The sequence below is a fragment of the Centruroides sculpturatus genome, unplaced genomic scaffold, assembly GCF_000671375.1.
Source record: "Centruroides sculpturatus isolate CEXI.00-Female unplaced genomic scaffold, Cexi_2.0 scaffold969, whole genome shotgun sequence".
Taxonomy (NCBI): domain Eukaryota; kingdom Metazoa; phylum Arthropoda; class Arachnida; order Scorpiones; family Buthidae; genus Centruroides; species Centruroides sculpturatus.
The window spans coordinates 293,045-304,061 of record NW_019385162.1 but is presented as its reverse complement, the minus strand read 5'-3'; the positions used below and the strand labels follow the sequence as shown (position 1 = coordinate 304,061).

At 27.4% G+C, this 11,017-nt stretch overlaps 1 long non-coding RNA gene across 1 annotated transcript; it reads left to right on the top strand.

The window, feature by feature from the left end:
* Window positions 1–336: 336 nt before the first annotated feature.
* Window positions 337–1,479, top strand: LOC111635624. The gene is made up of 3 exons (XR_002758408.1): window positions 337–475; window positions 545–827; window positions 1,406–1,479. It is a non-coding gene; the product is annotated as an uncharacterized LOC111635624 (long non-coding RNA).
* Window positions 1,480–11,017: the final 9,538 nt, after the last annotated feature.

The window sequence follows — 11,017 nt, the reverse complement described above, 5'->3', positions numbered from 1 at the left end:
GAAGATCCGTTCGAGAGCATTGATTGGCGCTATACGAGGGAGGCACTGTATAGGAAGACGTTACATCGAGGTTTGACAATAAATATTCAGACACTTTAATTCGAAAGAGAAAAATTAAATAAAATATAATTCCATACTTTCTATATTTAACACTGTTTTAAAATTAGATATTATTTTATAATTATTTTAAGATATTTGTTTTTAATTTCACTCAATACCTAAACAAATCTTATATTTTTTTACTATAGAAAAATTTACAGCAAAGTAGCAGATTTGCAAGAAAATTTGTCTGTGGAAAAAAAACAAAACACAAATATAAATTCAGACTGTTGAAACTATTAAATTTCATGAGATCATTTTATTTCTTTTGCTGTCTCTTCCACGTTCTTGGGGGTGCAAAGTGAGATCAAGAAGATCAATTTTCCTTACGAGTCTTTACCGATTAAGGAAAACATAAGTGCTATATTCTTAAAAGGTAAACAGATTACGTTTTATTCCAGAATTTTGAAAGTATTGGTATTAAGCTATTTGTCTTTTTTTAAAGCATCAAGTTTCTGTTTTTTGAAGTAGCGTACACGGATTAAGCTCTATTTACGTGAGCTGTGGGCTCCATAGCGTGAATGAAGCGAGAAGATTAGTAAAAAAGGAGCCAAGGAAGAATAATAAACGAAAGAATGCGATAAGCATGAGAAACTAAATATAAAGAACAACGGATTTTTTTTGAATGAATAGAAGTGAAGAAAGAACTGAAAAGTTGATCGATAAAATCACACTCTTGTGCTACTTTTAACGCATATATGTGCTTTTGTATGTTGATTTATTGTCGAGTAAGTATAGATTTTATCAATAAATTTTTTTTTATCTTCAATAAAATGTTCGGTTCTTAGCATCTTTCTATTCAAAAACCTCAATTGTTCCTCTCATCTTTTTTCTAAAGCTGCTTCTGAATTTTTTCTCTTATTATTAATCAATTTATTGTAATTTTGACACGACTTTAAACGTCTTTAATTAATTTCAATTTGGTAAATCTAATAGAAAAGAAGATTATTTATATTTCGAGATATGAAGACATTTAATTCAATTTACTTGATTAAATGTCCAAATTTATTTAATTTTGTCTTGTCTACTAAATTTTATCACAGATGCGACAATTTTTAATTTCTAAAATTTTTAAATTAATAAAATAAATGATTAAATCCGGATTATGAAATTACTCAGAATTAATCATATTTTATATTTTTATGAATAAATTCTTAACTCGTGTTTATACAATTGTATTTACTTGCACTTTTAAAAGTAAAAAGGTCATTATGCTAATGTCTCAATAAATTTAATGTGGATTAGATGAAGAATTCCCAACAAACTTGGAATATGTTACATAAATTTAAATTTTAAAATGTTTTAGGTCTTCCCAAAGAAGTATTTTTCCTTCAGAAATCTCTATCATGTGATGAATGCGGTTTAGGAATCAGATTGCAGAACGTTGTAACTTCGCATAAAAACAAATTATAATAAAATTTTCTAAGATACATTTTGATTTTATGCATTTTATATTCATAAGTACGGCAAGAAGTATGCTGAATTTTCCATAAAAAAGAAATAAAATTATAGTATCTATGAGAAATATAAACATTCTACTTTTTTTTTGTTTTGTTTTTCGATTAATGTTTGCTGTCAAATTTATTGTTATTGCTAGAAAAAATGTCATCCCTTCTTTGTCTTATCTAAGCAATCTTATAAGTTATGTTTCCTTTCCCAATGTAAAGATAAAAAATTCATTGTCTACAGGCATTCCTCTTCGTTTAGTTTCGTTACCTTTTAATTGAGCGGCGTCACCCTGAGCTATGTTACGATTGGTTGCAACTTAGCATAAATTCTTACCAAATTGCAAAAGTTAAAGGTTATTCAACTCTTTTTTTAAGCATGTCAAGTATGATATTTTTATTTCATTTTTTCGCAAAATTTTCTTGATTTTTCTCCTTAACTTTTGTGTAAAACCTTTAGTTACAAATCCTTGTCTAAATTTGAATATTCATTAACTAAATAAAATATTTTAATTAAAAATTATTTATACCTTCTTTTAAGATTTGTAAATAAACTTTAAGTTGCTGAATAAATCAAAATTATATTTTAAACGAAAGAGACAAGCGATTAAACAACTCATTTCTTCAACAGATAATCGACAAAAATATCACTTTATAATTACAATAATTAAAACATCTTTGGCATATAAATTTGAAAAAGTTCTGCCATTAATTTACATCAAAGATTTATATTGATTAGATAATTTTAAGACCCTAAATATGATGTGTCACGTGCTTGAAGCTTATGATTTAGTAAACTGTTAAATCAGCTCACATTACAGCCTATTTGTTTAAAGTATGGAATGTAAAACTTCATTCAGTGAACGAAGTCTAAAATTAAAATTTAATTATTTTTTTGGGATAAGCTTTAAAAATTAATCATATTTTTTAAGTCATTATGTGAGATAAATGCATTTTGTATTAATCATTTTAATTAAATCAATAAATTAAAAGTTGAATTTATTCCATAAGTCCTTTATTATGTAAGATAATATTTATATTAAACAGTACTGTACATATTTTGGCTAATCGAAAATATTATTTTGTTATTTATTTTATTAATATTTTATATATTTTAATTATTTACATTATGCAAATCAGATAAGAAATGTATATAAAATACAGTAAAACCAAAAGTGGCGTAGCTTAGTGGGGGCGGCAGGGGCTGTAGGGGCGGCACTTTTAGGGGGCGGCAAAAATAAATAATAATAATATCTTGTAAAAATTTGAACCATTTCATTTCATATTTTTGCCGCACCTACGATTCGGACCGATTGAAATGAGCACGGAATTTTTCATTACTTATTCTGTGACGAAAGTGAATTTTAGTCTTTTAAATTGAGATACCTAAATAAGGGGGCGGCGAAATTTTCCTTCGCCCCGGGCGGCTGACACCCACCTACGCCACTGAGTAAAACCCCTTCTTTGCGACCACCAAAAAGTGATCTTTATTAATGGTGGTCTTTTAGGGGGGTTTTACTACAGTATCTTAAATTTTCATAAGAAAAAAATAAGTAATACTTGGGAAAGTTACGTAATTAAATATAGTACTGAAATTTTCTAATAGTAAACAAAATTTAAGAGTAATTTTAAAAAATTAAATAATAACCTAAATTCAAGCTATGTTGTATAAAGTGTATGAATATTCAAATAAGAAAATAAAAACCCAAATAAAAATAAAAAAATAAGGATAGCTTGGGATGGAATTCAAACCTACGTTCTTCCTTAAATGCCTAAAATTTTAAAACAGTCTTCCCCCAAGTTATCTTGATTACATCTTTGATTTTTATACCGTTACAGACTAGCTGCGTAACCAGGAAAAGCCCATGAATGCGGGCATTATTACCTTTGTGAATAAATAAATGAAGAAAAAATTAAATACGTACTGAGCAAGAAAAATATTCCAATATGGTATTTATACATTTACATATATGATATGTGTTTACTCCTTATCAGAGCGCTAATGGTTATATCCATAGTGATACAAGGGTGAATGTAGACTTTCACATTCTAATTCGGCTCTCTAATATCGGTTTTAATTATGCTATTGTTAGAAACCAAATATCGTCTCGATGCTTTTTTTTATTTTTATTTATTTCGAATAGATAAGCAGTTTCTGCATTAAGATTTGTCTACGAATCATACAGAATGAAATATTTGAGTTTTTCACCATCGATCTCCGTGTTTCTAAGTTGTTTAAATAAAAATATTTCGCACAGAATTTAAGATTTGAATGTTAACTGAATCATTTCTTAGCTTATTTATTTATTATCACAGACTGATCTAGTAGAGTAGATAGGATAATCGCCCTCTAAGATTTTTATTGCTAATATGTCTTTCATCATTTCCTTAAATAATTAGTTTATATTTTAATATTTTTTATCTTTAATTATGTTTAATTATTAAAGCAATAAAACTTTTAATGTACTTATTACAAAAATGAAAAATCTTCCCTTGAAGATATGCTCCTGGATCGTCCACTGAATGTTTAAGAATTTTTAAGCTTATTACTGATTATTTTCTCAGTTTATATAATTAAAAAACACATTTGTATATTTCCTTTCTATTTGATAAACTATATATTTAGTTTTAGAATAAGTTTGATGGGATACGGCAACACAATATTTAGGCGGCCTAACAAGGGTCATCTAAATAGAGACAAATGTCCCATAGAAGGCTTTCTGTGGGACATTGGTCTCTATTTAGATGTTAGGCAAATGAAGAAAACCAGAAAAACTCTACGTGACCAGCCCGTTGGCGAGGCACAAACCCGCGATTAATTATGCACTCGGCCACTGATGGACCTTTATTAACTATAGAATTAGTTTATAAAGGTCTTAGAATCTAATTCTTTACTAAACTAATTCTATAGTTTATAAAGAACTAATGATTCTCAAAGTGGGGGTCGTGAAAAATATTTGTGGGGTCGCAGAAAAATTTATGACAGATCAATTTTTTTCAAATATTTTATAAATTTACTATGGATTCATGTTTAGAAATAGTAGATTCTTTTTGGCTTAGTGTGAAAGCAGAGTATTCACTACTCTCTGAATTAGCAATGGCAGTTCTCTTACCATTTGCAACCACTTATTTATGCGAAATGGCATTTTCAGTAATGACCAACATCAAAACAAAGCAGCGCTCTTGTCACTATGAGACCTGCACTGACTGATATTAAACCCAGGTTTAATTTATTATGCCAAAATAAGCAGACTCACCCATCACATTAAATTTAATTTAAAATATGTTTAACTTAACTAATTGAGTTTACTAATGTCGAAACATATACATAGAATATTTTGTTCAAAGATAAGTTAATTTTTAATTTTTAATGATACTAAAAATAAATCTTCTATTAAAATTATGAGTGTTTCAATGCAATTAAACACAAAGAAATGAACTCCTTGTGAATTTAAATTAATCCCCCTTCGGGATGTTTTTCTACACATACCCATTCTTCAGGGGATCCTTTGAAATTTTTAAGTGCAAAAGAGGGGTCGCGGACCAAAAACTTTGAGAAACACTGCTATAGAAGATGCTACATTTTCTAGAATATATTATCTGGATCGAACGTGCTACATTTCTTTACAATTTAAAGTTTTTATATAACTTTTATATTTATTTTAGCTTCAGTTAAGGCGGAAATTGCTTTTACTTCCCTATTTCATCTTCAGCAAGGTTTTGTTGATTATTTTTGTTAACAATTAAATTTATTTCTACTTTCAAAATGGATTTCTGTATTGTTTTAACAGCTTATAGAAAAACTAATAGAGAGGACATGCAAGTTAAAAATCGTTTTTCTAAAAATAAAATATTTGTACATTATTCTCGCTCTATTATGACGTTAAATCGTTTTTGTAATTGAAGTTTCTCTTCAACAAAAAATATATTTATTCCAACAAAAACATAATGTAATCTCTTTTATATGAAAGAAGTTATAGTACATTTACTCGGCAAAATAATAAAAAGAAAATTAGTCTCTTTCTGTTTAATTTAAATTCTTTTAAAAAAAAGTATACTCCTTTTAGTTAATTCATTATTTTACGAATCACTGATAAACAGACAAACCTCCAAACAGCGGTCATTTTTTTAGGAACTTATTATTATTTTAAACAAATAATCTTACAAAATAACCTTCAAACAACAGCCATTTTTTAATGTTCTCATCAGTGGCCGTTGTTTAGAGGTAATTTAAACCGAGATTTATAATTATTAATATGGGTTTTTTAAAGTGAATAACTAAAACTAGGAAAGAAAACAAAATAAAAAAACATAGACATTCTCTTTTATTTTTATTTTATACAATTATACCGCATTAAAAATATTATATAAACTACATTATTTCTTATGGAATTTTATATTACTTTATAAAAATAAAATTAACTTTATAAAATATATTAAACTTTCTATATTTATCTATTTAATTTTAAATTAATACAAACGTGGGTTATTATTACTTTTTCGTTACTAAAGGCTGACGAATCGCACAATGCATTAAAGGACGTGTACACATTTTTATACTTTTTTGTATAAATATTTAAAATTCGTATTAAAAACAATTTTTTTTTCTTCTTTCGAGAGATAAAATTAGCTAATTTAGCACAAATCAAACAAAAATTATTTTAGAAAATAAAGTGGAAAAGTGGATTTCGGATCCTCTCAGAAATCAAGAGAAGCCGGGCTACTTAGATTTTTAGGATTTCCTAGTATAATAAAGAAAAATTGGATTAAAAAAATTAATAATTTTCTTAACACGCAAGAAATGCACTGGAATGAACCATTTGTAATACAGTAAATGTTTTTGATGCCTCTTAAATGTGAGGCCCGAGTTAAATAGTCTTGCTGACTCCCTGTTAGATTTATATAAATTATTAATATTTAAGTTAATTTCTGCGAAATTTTGGGAATGTCTCACGAATACTTAACTTATAAACATTTATTTTAATCATATGAATTTATTAAATTTTATTTTAAAAATCGAGTTGAATTTTTAAATAAATTTATACCGTAAAAAAATATATCTTTTGATTGTTTGTGTGTATTATATTATTTTATGATTAAAATTTTTTTAAATTAAAGTAGAAATTATGATTAAAAGCTATTTAATATTTTATACCTTTACTTAGTAGAAGAGTTGAGGACTGTCGAAAGCTTCAGGGGCCCAGGATGGGATGCGCCCTTTTTGCCTTCTTTTCAACAAATGAAATACGTAGAATGTTTCTTTATTAATAAAAAACAGTCGTAAAGATTTTATTTTTGTTAGTTTACAGGGATAGGAAGCAGTACGAACTCACTAAATTTTCTTGGAAAAATCACCAACTCCCCCTCTTCAACTGTTTAATGAGAAAGGTTCTATGATGTTAAAAGTTTTAAGTGTTCACTGATGTAGATTAATGTATACCTATGGGTAATTAAACTAGAATTTACTTTATAGATTAATTAATAAATTCTCNTTGATTAAATGTCCAAATTTATTTAATTTTGTCTTGTCTACTAAATTTTATCACAGATGCGACAATTTTTAATTTCTAAAATTTTTAAATTAATAAAATAAATGATTAAATCCGGATTATGAAATTACTCAGAATTAATCATATTTTATATTTTTATGAATAAATTCTTAACTCGTGTTTATACAATTGTATTTACTTGCACTTTTAAAAGTAAAAAGGTCATTATGCTAATGTCTCAATAAATTTAATGTGGATTAGATGAAGAATTCCTAGCAAACTTGGAATATATTACATAAATTTAAATTTTGAAATGTTTTAGGTCTTCCCAAAGAAGTATTTTTCCTTCAGAAATCTCTATCATGTGATGAATGCGGTTTAGGAATCAGATTGCAGAACGTTGTAACTTCGCATAAAAACAAATTATAATAAAATTTTCTAAGATACATTTTGATTTTATGCATTTTATATTCATAAGTACGGCAAGAAGTATGCTGAATTTTCCATAAAAAAGAAATAAAATTATAGTATATATGAGAAATATAAACATTCTACTTTTTTTTTGTTTTGTTTTTCGATTAATGTTTGCTGTCAAATTTATTGTTATTGCTAGAAAAAATGTCATCCCTTCTTTGTCTTATCTAAGCAATCTTATAAGTTATGTTTCCTTTCCCAATGTAAAGATAAAAAATTCATTGTCTACAGACATTCCTCTTCGTTTAGTTTCGTTACCTTTTAATTGAGCGGCGTCACCCTGAGCTATGTTACGATTGGTTGCAACTTAGCATAAATTCTTACCAAATTGCAAAAGTTAAAGGTTATTCAACTCTTTTTTTAAGCATGTCAAGTATGATATTTTTATTTCATTTTTTCGCAAAATTTTCTTGATTTTTCTCCTTAACTTTTGTGTAAAACCTTTAGTTACAAATCCTTGTCTAAATTTGAATATTCATTAACTAAATAAAATATTTTAATTAAAAATTATTTATACCTTCTTTTAAGATTTGTAAATAAACTTTAAGTTGCTGAATAAATCAAAATTATATTTTAAACGAAAGAGACAAGCGATTAAACAACTCATTTCTTCAACAGATAATCGACAAAAATATCACTTTATAATTACAATAATTAAAACATCTTTGGCATATAAATTTGAAAAAGTTCTGCCATTAATTTACATCAAAGATTTATATTGATTAGATAATTTTAAGACCCTAAATATGATGTGTCACGTGCTTGAAGCTTATGATTTAGTAAACTGTTAAATCAGCTCACATTACAGCCTATTTGTTTAAAGTATGGAATGTAAAACTTCATTCAGTGAACGAAGTCTAAAATTAAAATTTAATTATTTTTTTGGGGATAAGCTTTAAAAATTAATCATATTTTTTAAGTCATTATGTGAGATAAATGCATTTTGTATTAATCATTTTAATTAAATCAATAAATTAAAAGTTGAATTTATTCCATAAGTCCTTTATTATGTAAGATAATATTTATATTAAACAGTACTGTACATATTTTGGCTAATCGAAAATATTATTTTGTTATTTATTTTATTAATATTTTATATATTTTAATTATTTACATTATGCAAATCAGATAAGAAATGTATATAAAATACAGTAAAACCAAAAGTGGCGTAGCTTAGTGGGGGCGGCAGGGGCTGTAGGGGCGGCACTTTTAGGGGGCGGCAAAAATAAATAATAATAATATCTTGTAAAAATTTGAACCATTTCATTTCATATTTTTGCCGCACCTACGATTCGGACCGATTGAAATGAGCACGGAATTTTTCATTACTTATCCTGTGACGAAAGTGAATTTTAGTCTTTTAAATTGAGATACCTAAATAAGGGGGCGGCGAAATTTTCCTTCGCCCCGGGCGGCTGACACCCACCTACGCCACTGAGTAAAACCCCTTCTTTGCGACCACCAAAAAGTGATCTTTATTAATGGTGGTCTTTTAGGGGGGTTTTACTACAGTATCTTAAATTTTCATAAGAAAAAAATAAGTAATACTTGGGAAAGTTACGTAATTAAATATAGTACTGAAATTTTCTAATAGTAAACAAAATTTAAGAGTAATTTTAAAAAATTAAATAATAACCTAAATTCAAGCTATGTTGTATAAAGTGTATGAATATTCAAATAAGAAAATAAAAACCCAAATAAAAATAAAAAAATAAGGATAGCTTGGGATGGAATTCAAACCTACGTTCTTCCTTAAATGCCTAAAATTTTAAAACAGTCTTCCCCCAAGTTATCTTGATTACATCTTTGATTTTTATACCGTTACAGACTAGCTGCGTAACCAGGAAAAGCCCATGAATGCGGGCATTATTACCTTTGTGAATAAATAAATGAAGAAAAAATTAAATACGTACTGAGCAAGAAAAATATTCCAATATGGTATTTATACATTTACATATATGATATGTGTTTACTCCTTATCAGAGCGCTAATGGTTATATCCATAGTGATACAAGGGTGAATGTAGACTTTCACATTCTAATTCGGCTCTCTAATATCGGTTTTAATTATGCTATTGTTAGAAACCAAATATCGTCTCGATGCTTTTTTTTATTTTTATTTATTTCGAATAGATAAGCAGTTTCTGCATTAAGATTTGTCTACGAATCATACAGAATGAAATATTTGAGTTTTTCACCATCGATCTCCGTGTTTCTAAGTTGTTTAAATAAAAATATTTCGCACAGAATTTAAGATTTGAATGTTAACTGAATTATTTCTTAGCTTATTTATTTATTATCACAGACTGATCTAGTAGAGTAGATAGGATAATCGCCCTCTAAGATTTTTATTGCTAATACGTCTTTCATCATTTCTTTAAATAATTAGTTTATATTTTAATATTTTTTATCTTTAATTATGTTTAATTATTAAAGCAATAAAACTTTTAATGTACTTATTACAAAAATGAAAAATCTTCCCTTGAAGATATGCTCCTGGATCGTCCACTGAATGTTTAAGAATTTTTAAGCTTATTACTGATTATTTTCTCAGTTTATATAATTAAAAAACACATTTGTATATTTCCTTTCTATTTGATAAACTATATATTTAGTTTTAGAATAAGTTTGATGGGATACGGCAACACAATATTTAGGCGGCCTAACAAGGGTCATCTAAATAGAGACAAATGTCCCATAGAAGGCTTTCTGTGGGACATTGGTCTCTATTTAGATGTTAGGCAAATGAAGAAAACCAGAAAAACTCTACGTGACCAGCCCGTTGGCGAGGCACAAACCCGCGATTAATTATGCACTCGGCCACTGATGGACCTTTATTAACTATAGAATTAGTTTATAAAGGTCTTAGAATCTAATTCTTTACTAAACTAATTCTATAGTTTATAAAGAACTAATGATTCTCAAAGTGGGGGTCGTGAAAAATATTTGTGGGGTCGCAGAAAAATTTATGACAGATCAATTTTTTTCAAATATTTTATAAATTTACTATGGATTCATGTTTAGAAATAGTAGATTCTTTTTGGCTTAGTGTGAAAGCAGAGTATTCACTACTCTCTGAATTAGCAATGGCAGTTCTCTTACCATTTGCAACCACTTATTTATGCGAAATGGCATTTTCAGTAATGACCAACATCAAAACAAAGCAGCGCTCTTGTCACTATGAGACCTGCACTGACTGATATTAAACCCAGGTTTAATTTATTATGCCAAAATAAGCAGACTCACCCATCACATTAAATTTAATTTAAAATATGTTTAACTTAACTAATTGAGTTTACTAATGTCGAAACATATACATAGAATATTTTGTTCAAAGATAAGTTAATTTTTAATTTTTAATGATACTAAAAATAAATCTTCTATTAAAATTATGAGTGTTTCAATGCAATTAAACACAAAGAAATGAACTCCTTGTGAATTTAAATTAATCCCCCTTCGGGATGTTTTTCTACACATACCCATTCTTCAGGGGATCCTTTGAAATTTTTAA